This window comes from Ursus americanus, chromosome 13, assembly GCF_024610735.1.
Source record: "Ursus americanus isolate L20-20 chromosome 13, mUrsAme1.1.p, whole genome shotgun sequence".
In the NCBI taxonomy this organism is placed as follows: domain Eukaryota; kingdom Metazoa; phylum Chordata; class Mammalia; order Carnivora; family Ursidae; genus Ursus; species Ursus americanus.
In genome coordinates, this window is record NC_142139.1 from 48720074 (window position 1) to 48732179 (window position 12106).

At 34.1% G+C, this 12106-nt stretch overlaps 1 protein-coding gene and 2 non-coding genes across 3 annotated transcripts in view; all 3 read right to left on the reverse strand.

Moving 5' to 3' along the window:
* Nucleotides 1-12106, reverse strand: part of FSTL5 (follistatin like 5) — a 698132-nt gene that overhangs the window by 191943 nt on the left and 494083 nt on the right. The window lies entirely within an intron of this gene.
* LOC123793420 (U6 spliceosomal RNA) lies at nucleotides 637-742 on the reverse strand. Its single transcript, XR_006779955.2, has one exon. It is a non-coding gene; the product is annotated as a U6 spliceosomal RNA (small nuclear RNA).
* On the reverse strand, nucleotides 9147-9250 carry LOC123793429 (U6 spliceosomal RNA). Its single transcript, XR_006779961.2, has one exon. It is a non-coding gene; the product is annotated as a U6 spliceosomal RNA (small nuclear RNA).

Here is a 12106-nt window from a genome sequence, read left to right on the forward strand (position 1 = left end):
TGTCCTATATTGCCTTAGCTCAGTACTCAAATCATGATTAAGAATAAAATGTTACTGGGGCACCTGGGTGGCTCAGTTGGTTGGGCAACTGACTCTTGATTTAGGCTCAGGTCCTGTTCCCAGGGTCACGAGATTGAGCCCTGGGTCAGGCTCTGAGCTCGGCGTGGAGTCTGCTTGGGATTTTCTCCCTCTCCCTCTGCCTCTTCCCCTGCTCTCTCTCTCTCAATAAATAAATAAAATCTTTAAAATAAAAAAAAAAGAACAGATGCTCCTTTACCGAAGCAGTAATTCCCTTTTTTACTTATTATTTTATAAATATTATAAATGTGGATTGGTATTTCTGAATATTTCTTTTTTTTTTTTAAGATTTTATTTATTTATTCGACAGAGATAGAGACAGCCAGCGAGAGAGGGAACACAAGCAGGGGGAGTGGGAGAGGAAGAAGCAGGCTCCTAGCGGAGGAGCCTGATGTGGGGCTCGATCCCAATACGCTGGGATCACGCCCTGAGCCGAAGGCAGACGCTTAACCGCTGTGTCACCCAGGCGCCCTGATTTCTGAATATTTCTATAATGTGCTTCTTTCAGTTTTTTAATCTAATCTGCTGGGGATAAACCCCAAGGTGGTATTTGTAAAGTTCATGTTGAGATCTCTACATATTCATTACGTCATCCTTGCACAGGAGCCGTGCTAATCTTTCTGTATCATTCCAATTTTAGTATATGTGTTGCTGAAGGGAGCACTCTACATTCATTACTATTTAAAATTTATGTAGTTTGCAGGGCAAAGTATACATTAGGAATGCGCATAAACAAGTTTAATTTTAAAAGTTATTACCATCTTAGTTGTTTTTTATTTCTTTAAGATAGGTCACCTGATATTTAAGAAATCAAGTTTGCATTATTACAGTCCAACAATACTCTTAGACTGAATTATTTTGATTTCTGTTTTTGTGAACACTAGACTGTAGCATGTGGCTAGATAACCAGGGACCAGAATGATTTGAGTCACTGCCTATCTAACCATAGTTATATGCATCTTGTGAATTTCTTAATACAGTGTTCACAATCAAGCCTCAAGACTCATTCATGGAACTATCATGACAGGCATAGAAACTTCTCATTCACTTTACAGAGAAAATGCGTGTGCTCTTGTATCTTCTCTCCTCTCTTATTTAAAATATACTCCTTTTTAAAAAAAAAATGTAATCTGCAATATCACTTATATCAGAATCTCAATGAGTGATTGTTTAAAAATATAGATTACTTTTTCCAGCCCAACTATTCATTAGATCTTGAAAGGGATAAAGCACTTCACAAAATCTCCCAAAGATGATTTTTAACATATAGTAGCTTTTAAGACCCACTCCATATACTTTTGCCTTTTTGCCTTTCCTAGTGCAAAACAAACAAACAAACACTCCCCTTCATTTCCAGGAAGGAAATAGTTTTCTTATCCATACTATCTCACATTTCTTTTTGTCACTCCTTTTCTACAATGTACTCCTTTTCTAAAATGTACTCCTAAGATGGCTTAGTCTGTTAAGCATCTGCTTTCAGCTCGGGTCATGATCCCAGGGTCCTGGGATCCAGCCCCTCATCATGCTCCCTGCTCAGCAGGGAGCCTGCTTCTCCCTCTCCCTCTGCCCCTGATTTGTGCTTGCTCTCTCTCTCTCTCTAGTGCTCTCACTCTCAAATAAATAAATAAAATCTTAAAACAAAAAATAAAAAAATTTAAAAATTTAAATGCCCCCTTTAATCTCCAGAATGCTTAAAAGCCCTAATTTATTGGCTTATGCAATGTTCATGTCAAGCCCTTTTTTATCGTGGCATTATCTGATCTAGAAGCAAAAGTTAAAAATTAGCCAAAAGAGTCAGTTATCCAAGTGAGATATTAGGAAGTTTGTTAGCACTTCTTCCTCCACTTTCTTTGTTTATCCACCTAAAATGCTTACATGAGGTCTAAAGTGCAACAACCTTCACAAAGGAAGGCACAGAATGAGGAATGAGGAAACCTGGTTCCTGATGCCATAGCTGATCAATCATTCCAAGTCCAAGCCTCCTTTCTCTTATGAAAGAAAACACATCCTTATTTATTTAAGACACTGGTTTTTGGGTTTTCAGCTATTTGTAGTCCTATTCAACCCCTAGTTAAGACAATGTGTAATCATGGACAATTTCTACTTTATTTTTAATTGTTTTGATCACAATGTTTTTCAGGCATTTTCATTGCATTATCCTTCCTCCATTTTCTCAGATACTTTGTTAATATCAAAATTAACCCCTGGAAATTCTAGCTTTGGATACAAATGGATCCTGGATATTAGTGGATGTCATCAAGATCTGGCATTTTGTTGTTTCTATACCTCTATTCTGGTTTTTAATATGATATTTTCATTTTCAGGCTGACTCTATCCACATGATAGCTCCCATAACAAAATTTCTCAAAATGTGACCCCAGGAGTATATCTTTATAAATCTAAGCAGAGCAGAAAGAGCTCAACAGATTGATCAGTTCATCCAAAACCTAGGATTGATGTTGACTGCATGTTTTGATGAATAGAATGAGTTATGTGTGCTCCATCTGGAACTAAGGATGAGGTCAACTTCATCCAAATGCATGGACACAGAGTCATGGAGAGATGGCTATCTAAGAAGATAAAGAAATGCTGAGCAAACAAAATTAAAACACAAACACAACACAACACTTGCCACTTTACTATGACCTTAGTTTTGACTTTTTGTATTTACTTAGAATGCTACAATATATATTTTTTCTTAAATCCCCTGTTTCCAATACTTCAGTGGCATTCTCAGGCCAATTGTTTCTTCCTTTATCTAAGCCCATTTAATAACCTTCTTTTTGAACTATGCTTGTGTAGGGGAAACTGAGCAGAACTTTCCACTACTGCCTAAGGCAAGAGAATTTGGAATTTAAATCTATTCATGTAACCTGCCGATTACAGAAAAAAAAAAAATCCCTCTTCAGAGGAAGAAAAAATAATCCAGAGTGTCCATAACATATTTTTCTTATTAGCCACTATCCAGTGAAAAATTAACCAGATAGGCAAATAGAAAAAGATGATCAAACTCAAAAGAAAAAAAATCTGTCAATAAAAACTGACACTTAGATGACCTAAATATTAAAGTAGGTAAATAAGGACCTTACATAGGATATTATAAATAAGATCAAAGATTCAAAGGAAAATAAGGAATGACAAGAAAAATAATTTCAGCTGAAATCATATATATGTGTGTGTGTGTGTGTGTGTGTGGATATTATATATGTAATAAAAACTCCAAATAAAAAAAAATTAAGAGCTGAAAAGTCAACAAATACAATTAAATAATTAACTATCACTGAATAGAATTAGTATCAGATTGGTAGTGCCTAAGGAAGTGTCAGTAGCTTGAATTTATTTAAATAGAAATTATGTTCTCTGAAAAATAAAGAGAAAAAAGCATTAAAGAAAATTTAACAGGGTGCTGGAGACCTGTGGGAAAAAAATCAATGTTAAAATAAATGCAATTTTAATAACAACAGAGAAAAGAGAGGAAATATAAATAGAAAAAATATTTATTGGCCCCAAATTTGGAAGACAATATCAACTTATAAATCCAAGAAACTAAATAAAACTGAAACTTGATAAATGCAAAGCAAATAATAATGATACCCAAGCACATTATAGTCAAACTGTGAAATTAAAAGATAAGGAGGAGATGTTTAAATCAGGCAGGAGGGGTGGGGGGGAGTGACACACTGCATATAGTAAACAATAATGGGATTGACCATTCATTCTCGTTAGATAGAACATGAAATAAGAAAAAGAGGCCAAAAAACAATAGAATGCCATCTTTATATTATGAAAGAAAGTGAAAATAAAATTATGAGTGCAGAATTATATATCTGGTAAAAATAACCTTTATAGATGAAGAAGTAGAGACATATTCAGATAAACAAAATAGAGAATTAATTGCTAGCTTATTTACTGCATAAAAAATGCTAAAAGATTTTCCACAGGATAAAAATAAACACATAAGTAATACAAATATCATATATACGTTCATATAGTATATGAAATATTGTATATAATACACAAATATAAATTTATATAATGTAAGTCATATATAATATTACATATAATGAGTATATTATATATATTAGACCACAGAAAGCACAAGTTAGAAAATATTTCAAGCTAAATGATAATTACAATATAAGATTTCAAAATCTGTGGGTTGTAGCTAATATGGAATATGTAGATTTAAATGGTGTATAGGAAAGTAAGAAAAATTTAACCTAAATTAGCTAAGATCTCACCTTAAGAAGATAGAATACATAAGCAAATTAAACCCATATTAAATAGAAGGGAAAATTAAATAAAGACAAAAACAGAAACCAACACAATACAATAAAAACAGAAATATTAACAAAGCAAAATTTAGTATTTGAAAAGATTAATAAAATTGATCAAATATAACACCTATTATATACAAATTAAATAGATGCTATTATTACAGATGCTAAAGACATTCAAAGTTATAATAAAATCATTTTTTTAAGATTTTATTGCTTTATTTGAGCTAGGGAGAAAGAAAGAGAGAGAGCAAACATGGGGAGAGGAGGAAACAGACACCCCACTGAGCAGGGAGCCTGATGCGGGGCTTGATCCCAGGACCTGGGATTATAACCTGAGCTGAAGGCAGATGCTTAACCGACTGAGCCACCTAGGTGCCCCTATAATAAAGTCATGTTTTCCGGAACACTCTTATGTCAATAAATTTAAAATAGGAATTTTGAGTAATAGACAAATTGCTTAAAAATCGCTCAAGTTAAGTCAATGAATAGGAGATGAAATAGAAAATCTGAATATCTCTATATCTCTCAAAAACTGTATTTATTATCAAAATCTTCCCCCACACAGAAAGTTCAGAGTTAAGATGTTTTCACTAGTGAAACAAATGAGCTAATATACCAATCTTACACAAACTCTTCCGTAAGTAGAGGAAGAAAGCACACCTCAACATATTTTATGAGCTCAGAAAAACCTTGCTATCACAACATGACAAAACGTTACTAGAATAGAAAATTATAGCCTTTCATAAATATAGACATAAAAATAATATTAGTACTTGAAAGCAGCAACATATGTAAATGATGGTACATAAAGGATAATACAGTATGAATGCCCAAATAGAGTTATTCCAGGAACGAAGAGTTAGTTTAAATCTTAATAAACAACATAATCTACTAAATTATCAGAATAACATTATCACCTTAAGAAATGAAGAAAAAAAATGCTGGACAATTTTCAACTCTCATGAATGATAAAATTCTCTGAATACCAGGAGCAGAAAATAATTACCTCAATCTGATAAGGGATATCTTAGTCATGACAATAAATCATGGCAAGTTTGCTTTATCCAGGTAACCAATGTTGGTGGATATTATAAAAATCAACTTACAGTGAAAGATTAAGAGAAAATTCATAAGACCATCCCAATAACTGCTGAAAAATAACACATTTGATAGAAAAGAATCACCAATGGTAACATTTTCAGAACATTCAGAATAAAATAAACATCCTTTATCTGCCAACAGATATTCAAAATGCCTAGAGTAAAAATCATATTTAAGGGTCAAATCCTTAAAGCTTCCTTTTGAGACTTGTAAGAAGAGAAAAATTCCCATTATCATCGCTTTCATTCAACATGGTACTGGGGTTTTTAAAAGGTGCAGTAAGTCAAGGAAGAGAAATAAAAGCAGAGACAGGAAAGAAAGAGCCGTGCCAGTATTCACTGATGTTAGGATCAAATTATGAAGTTTCAATAAAGTATCAGGTGAAAATACATGTAACGCAGACACTTCTGTCTTCAACATAAGAAATACTGTTTAGAACAACACTTAAAGATTTCTTTTTTTAAACTTATGAAAAGATTTTTGAGGCAGAAAGCCTCAGATCCATTCCTAGCTTTATTTCTAGAGTTTCCTGATATACTCACAGAAATACCAAACATCACAAGGGGTGGTAGCAGTTAAAATTATATGTAATAACACACAGACACAGTTGTACCGTAGGTTACATCTGGAATGTAACCTAGACCGTAGGAATTTGCTTAAATTCTTGGCCCATGTTTTATTTTATAAGGCACTGGATCCAGTAAGAAATTATATTAATGAAGACCATTGTCCTCATTCTCAAGTGCACTAACAAAAATGACAAAAGCATGGCTAAAAGGTGAATTTTTATTTTGTTTTTTAATTTTTAAATTCTCACTATTTACAAACATACATTCATTCCAATTACCCCATTTTTATTTCAACATTCCTGTGGAATTAAATAAACGACCACCAAATGATCATGTATTTTAAAAAGTTAAATCTGAGATACTGTATCTGGACTCTTTATAAAATATATTATGATGATTGTTCAAGATTATTTACAGCTTTTAGATTGGTTAAATGGAGTCCCTGTTTGTCAGAATATCATAGTGAAGTGTTATTTATTATTATCAGTAAAATCATTTCCTGTGTAACTTTTTTAAAGATTTATTTATTTATTTTGAGAGAAAGAGAGAGGGAGAGGGAGAGGGGCATGAGCTCAGGGAGGAGCAGAGGGAGAAAATCTTTGAAGCCAGCTCCCTGCTGAGCGGGGAGCACTACAAGGACTCAATCCCACAACCCATGAGATCATGACCTGAGCTGAAACCAAGAGCTGGACCCTTAACCAACTAAGCTACCCAGGCCCCCCTGTGTGATTTTTGATAATAGTTTACTTTAAATTAGTTTTAGGTTCAGTTTTTAGTGGTATATCTCTTTGTGTGTGGGTGACATGGTTTAGAAAAGAAGAAATAATAATAATAATAAAAGAAAAATGATAAAATCATGATACTGTATTTCATATCCCAAAGGATTGATTTCTGGCATGATATGATATTTCAAGTCAATTATAAATATCTCTTCATTTCTGTTAAAGAAGGCTATCACTTTTCTTCATTAAGTGGAACCTCTAAGAGCAGACTTGGGCAGAATATCTTGCACCCTTTGCTCGGAGAGCTTTAATTTAATGTATTTGAGATATTTGACATGGTAAAACTCCCAAGGACTTGCTTATACATCGCAAATTTATTATTTCTCTTTAATTAAATTCACATAAGCTCTTGGGCAATTAAATTTGCAAGAGAAATTTTTAAGTGATGAGAAAGATTACAGGGATAGATGTACAAAAGTGGAATTTTCCAATACTGGTTACATACTATTTTACATAAGACAAAGACAGTGGGGAAGATAAATGCTTCCTCATAAGAGATAAGATAGTTATTACTAATTAAGAAAATGCATTTGAAGCAATTACTAAAGGATAACAGCAGTAACTCTATTCATATTTTGAGTTTGCTCTGTCTGCCAAATTGAAGTGTGGACTTCTACTCCATAATTGACTGCACTAAATTTGATCCTCCCCACTTTTTTATGTTAATAGGACTCATGCTAAGTTTTGAAAGCCTAAATGACTTCCAATCCTGAAATCCAGAGATAAGCACTTTTATTCTGATATTTTAATTTTTCTCTTCATGTATATATCCATAGACATAACAATGTAATTCATTTTAAAGATTGAAACTCAGGATATCTTCTGATATAATAATTTAGAGAATAATTAGAGAGAATACAAAATTATGTGCCCTTCCAATCTGATGATTTTATAATGTATTTTTTCATTCTTATATATATATACTTATTAAAAGTTTCTTTATATTATGAATAGAACTACCAATTTATAGTAATAGGTGTCTATTTTGTTGTTGTTGTTGTTTTCCCCTTTTTCTTTACTTCTTTTTTTAAAATACTTTTTAATTTTTTTCCACATTTTTATTTAAATTCCAGTTAGCTAACACAGTGTAGTAGTAGTTGCAGGTGTACAATATAGTGATTCAACACTTCCATACAAGTACACTCTTTAAATCCAGCCACCTTTTTGCTCATCCCCCCATCCCCTCTGGCAACCATCAGTTTGTTCTCTATAGTTAAGGTGTCTGTTGTTTTTTAACCACAGCACATTAAAAACTTTTATCCTTCAACATAAGATAATTACTTTCTGTGTGTTCATTATATTGAAGTGCTTATAGGAAAATTCCATTTCAGAATAGAAAACTTTGCACTGCTTGTGAAACAAAATGTCATCTACTCTGCAATAAGCATCTAGAAGAAGACAGACTGAGGCTATTGCAAGATTAAAATAAGTGTCCTCACTTCTGATCTGTATCAGTTTCTGTTCTGTAGAATGCTGTTCAGTTTGGACATATTTGCTGTATACAAAATTGAGTTGCAATCCTACGCAGAAGCCTGATGCAGTCCAGATTGGAAAAAGCAGAGAGGCAGGTGTTGTGGTGAATAACACGTAAGCTGTGGGGCCTCTTTGGCCTGCATCACAGCAGCTGCAGGTGGAGCCGAGGGAGGAAACACCAGTCCTAATTCTACTATGACTGTCAATAGCACACAGGGTTTTTCATTGATGGGATAGCAGAATAAAATATCCATCATATGGAAACGATAGCCTTCAAAAAGTTCTCTTTAATCATATGCAAATTATAGTCTCAATAAATTGACCATTTTTTCTGTATTTATCAGTTTTTAATAGCAGTATTTCACACTAATTTTAGGAAGTGTGTTTTTATCAGGTACCTTTGTGCAAAATATTGACCCTCAGAAACCTTAATGGTTAATTATATTGAATTAATTGTTCATAATTCACTGTATTTTTGTATCTATTACTATAGCACGTAAAACACAAATAGTGTATAATCAGATAATTTTCCACATGATAACTGGACATTATCAAATATTTTTCTGGAGTATTAAAATGGAATTGACTAAGATAATAGCATTTCTATTCTATAGATAATAAAACATATAATTTCACATCTGAAATACAAATTAGTATTATAAAAATTTTGAATTTATACTGATACTATTATACAGATATAGACTGAAATAGTTTTATGATGGCAACGTATAACAAAATAATTCATTTTTGATTCAAATATAATATACAAGGAAAATTAGACATGGATAAAAACATTCATATACAGACAAAATGATATGACTTTGGAGCCAACAAATCTGGCTTTTATTCTTTTCCTTTTTTTTTTTTTTATGGAAAGCTTTGTCTATTGATGTGTGTCATCCTTGTGCTAGGGCCATGCTAATCTCTGTATCATTCCAATTTAGTTTTAGTAATGCCAAGCAAGCGCCAAATCTGGGTTTTAATTCTGGCTTTACTTCTAGCTCCCTTTGCATGATTTTGGTTAAGTCAGTCTCTTAGCCTCAGTTTCTCGTACATTAATTGGGGGGGGGGAGGGTAAGCACCTTTCCTTATTGAATTTGAATATCATGATTGAATGAACCAATATAATATAACACTTTCTTTTAGCACTGTGTCTATCATGTGATAGGCACTCAAAAAATGTTAATTCCCTTAACATATTTTTATTTTACTGATCGGATTTGAAAATCTATAATCTCTATGTTTTGAGTTATGGAGAATATTTTAGTTGTGGGAAATTGTTGCAAAAAAACCCAACAAATTGAACTTAAAATATCAATGAACCCTGATGAGTCTAAAGGCTTTCTTAAGGTGGAAATGTTATACTCTAATTAGAAATATGATCACAATGATAAAAACTGTTTAAAGGAAACACACAAATGGCAGCTCCAGTTTTTCAATTATGCCTAAAGAAAAATTACTATATAAAATGTAATTTCAAAGTATAATCATTTTACTTCCTCAGATTAACTGAAGATGAATGACAGCCATATTACTTTTAATGTGCAAAGAGATGCCAAAAAGGACATTGAAAATCACTTTAGTCCATTAAGGGTAACATTAAATCCCAATGAAATTTAAGTTTTAATTTTATAATGCATCTCAATCTGAAACCTTCATTTCTAATTAGTCATTTATTCCTTTGAACTTCCTATCAGGTTGGCTGTGTAATCTTAAGGCCTCAGTTACAATTTGTCACTTACTCATTTCTGATGTCAATATTCAGACTACTAATAGACAGCCATGTTATTCTGTTACCTGGACCTACCAAAAAAACCTCACTGGTCTCGAGGACCAATAAAGCTCTATATCTTATTGACTGCTTAGCATATTCGACTCAATAACATTTATCGGGAACTTCCAATGAAGATATCACTCTGGTTATTATATGGTTACAAAATATGAATTAAGAAGCACTGTCGATGAGCAAAGACCTTGGACTATAGTGACAGAGCTAAGGCAACATATATATAGATATTTGTTAGAGTAGAAAGACATGGTCTCAATGAATCATTAGTAAAATCTAGGTTTGTTTTTTTTGTTTTGTTTTGTTTTTTTTAAAGATTTTATTTATTTATGTGACAGAGAGACAGCCAGCGAGAGAGGGAACACTGCAGGGGGAGTGGGAGAGGAAGAAGCAGGCTCATAGCAGAGGAGCCCGATGTGGGACTCGATCCCGGTATGCCGGGATCACGCCCTGAGCCGAAGGCAGACGCTTTAACGACTGCGCTACCCAGGCGCCCCTCAATGAATCATTAGTAAAATCTAGGTTTGTTTTGTTTCTAGAGATCAGTAACGTTTAGGGTACACTCAGGCAGCAGAACCCTATGGCTCTCTATCATACGTCTCACAAAAGGAATTTTTTCCTCCTTCCACCATTTGTCAAGTGGTTATGGGACTACCATTTACATCTCTACTCCAGCTCTGTTTTCTATCCCAAGTCGCAGCAAACATTTCCCAACATATATTTCATTAGTAAGGAATAATAAAACTATAAGAAATTATAGGAAAATCAATATATAGGTAACTTACTAAAAATGTTTTTAATGAGGAGAGCAATCTTGAGTAGAAGAAAATGGGACTTTTTTTTTTCAAGCCAAGGTATAAATTTTGGTTTGAATCAGTTTATGCCAAAATTATTGAGGAGTCTGGTTCCTGGTCAAAAATCTATGTGTGATCTTTCAGGTCTGACCACAGGCAGTAACAAAGATTTTGCCTGGCTGACTTTGCAAGAGAAAGCTGCCTTTCCCACACCAGACTCAGAGCACAGACAGTGCACTGCCATCTCTATAGACAATTACAGTCAAGAACTCAGGATCCCTTGGCACGCCATGCTCTTATCTATATCACTAGCCCCAAGCACATCCATTAGGTACTTTCATCAGAACCTATGTCAGAAGCACTTCTGACAGGCACCTCTGCTGAGACCTCTTTATGGGGAAAAGGGTGGGAGGGAAGGACTTGAAGACACTTTTTTCTATTCTGGACTCAGTCTTTAGTACTTTGCCACTCTTTTTTTTTTTTTTAAGGTTTTATTTATTTATTCGACAGAGATAGACACAGCCAGTGAGAGAGGGAACACAAGCAGGGGGAGTGGGAGAGGAAGAAGCAGGCTCATAGCAGAGGAGCCTGATGTGGGGCTTGATCCCATAATGCCGGGATCATGCCCTGAGCCAAAGGCAGACACTTAACTTCTGTGCCACCCAGGCGCCCCAGTACTTTGCCACTCTTAGCCCTTACCCATCCCTTCCCTCCTCCACCCAAGTCCATAAAACTTGCAGGATTCTTTTATTCAGCTTCTCTTGGGAGTGAGGCAATTACTTCATTTTGGCTAGCAATTCACCATGTTCATGCTGATCCATCTGACCTTTGACTGGTGCCATTTTCCGGAGAAAAATGGAACACTTTTGGGAGAGTAGGCACTTTCTCTAATTTAGCCTCTTGCTTATATTTTTACACAAATTGACTAAAGGCTTGTATGTTACATTCATCTTGGCTCGTTCTGTCCATCAGTTACTATGACACCTCGCAGCTGAGCAAGCTCCAGTTCAGCTCAGCCCTTGACGTTGTCTACCATCCTTCAGCCTTTCTTGTCTGTCAAACTGGGATAGTGATACCTTTCTCATCGTAAGTATAAGAGATGACATAAGTAGATTTCCTAAGGTAAAACTGAAACTCAGTTACAGAGATCTCAAAACCATAATTATAACTGGAAACTTGAAGGATCTCCAAAACAGTAAATAACAGTGATTGAAGATATGAATCATTTTACACTTGGTTACAT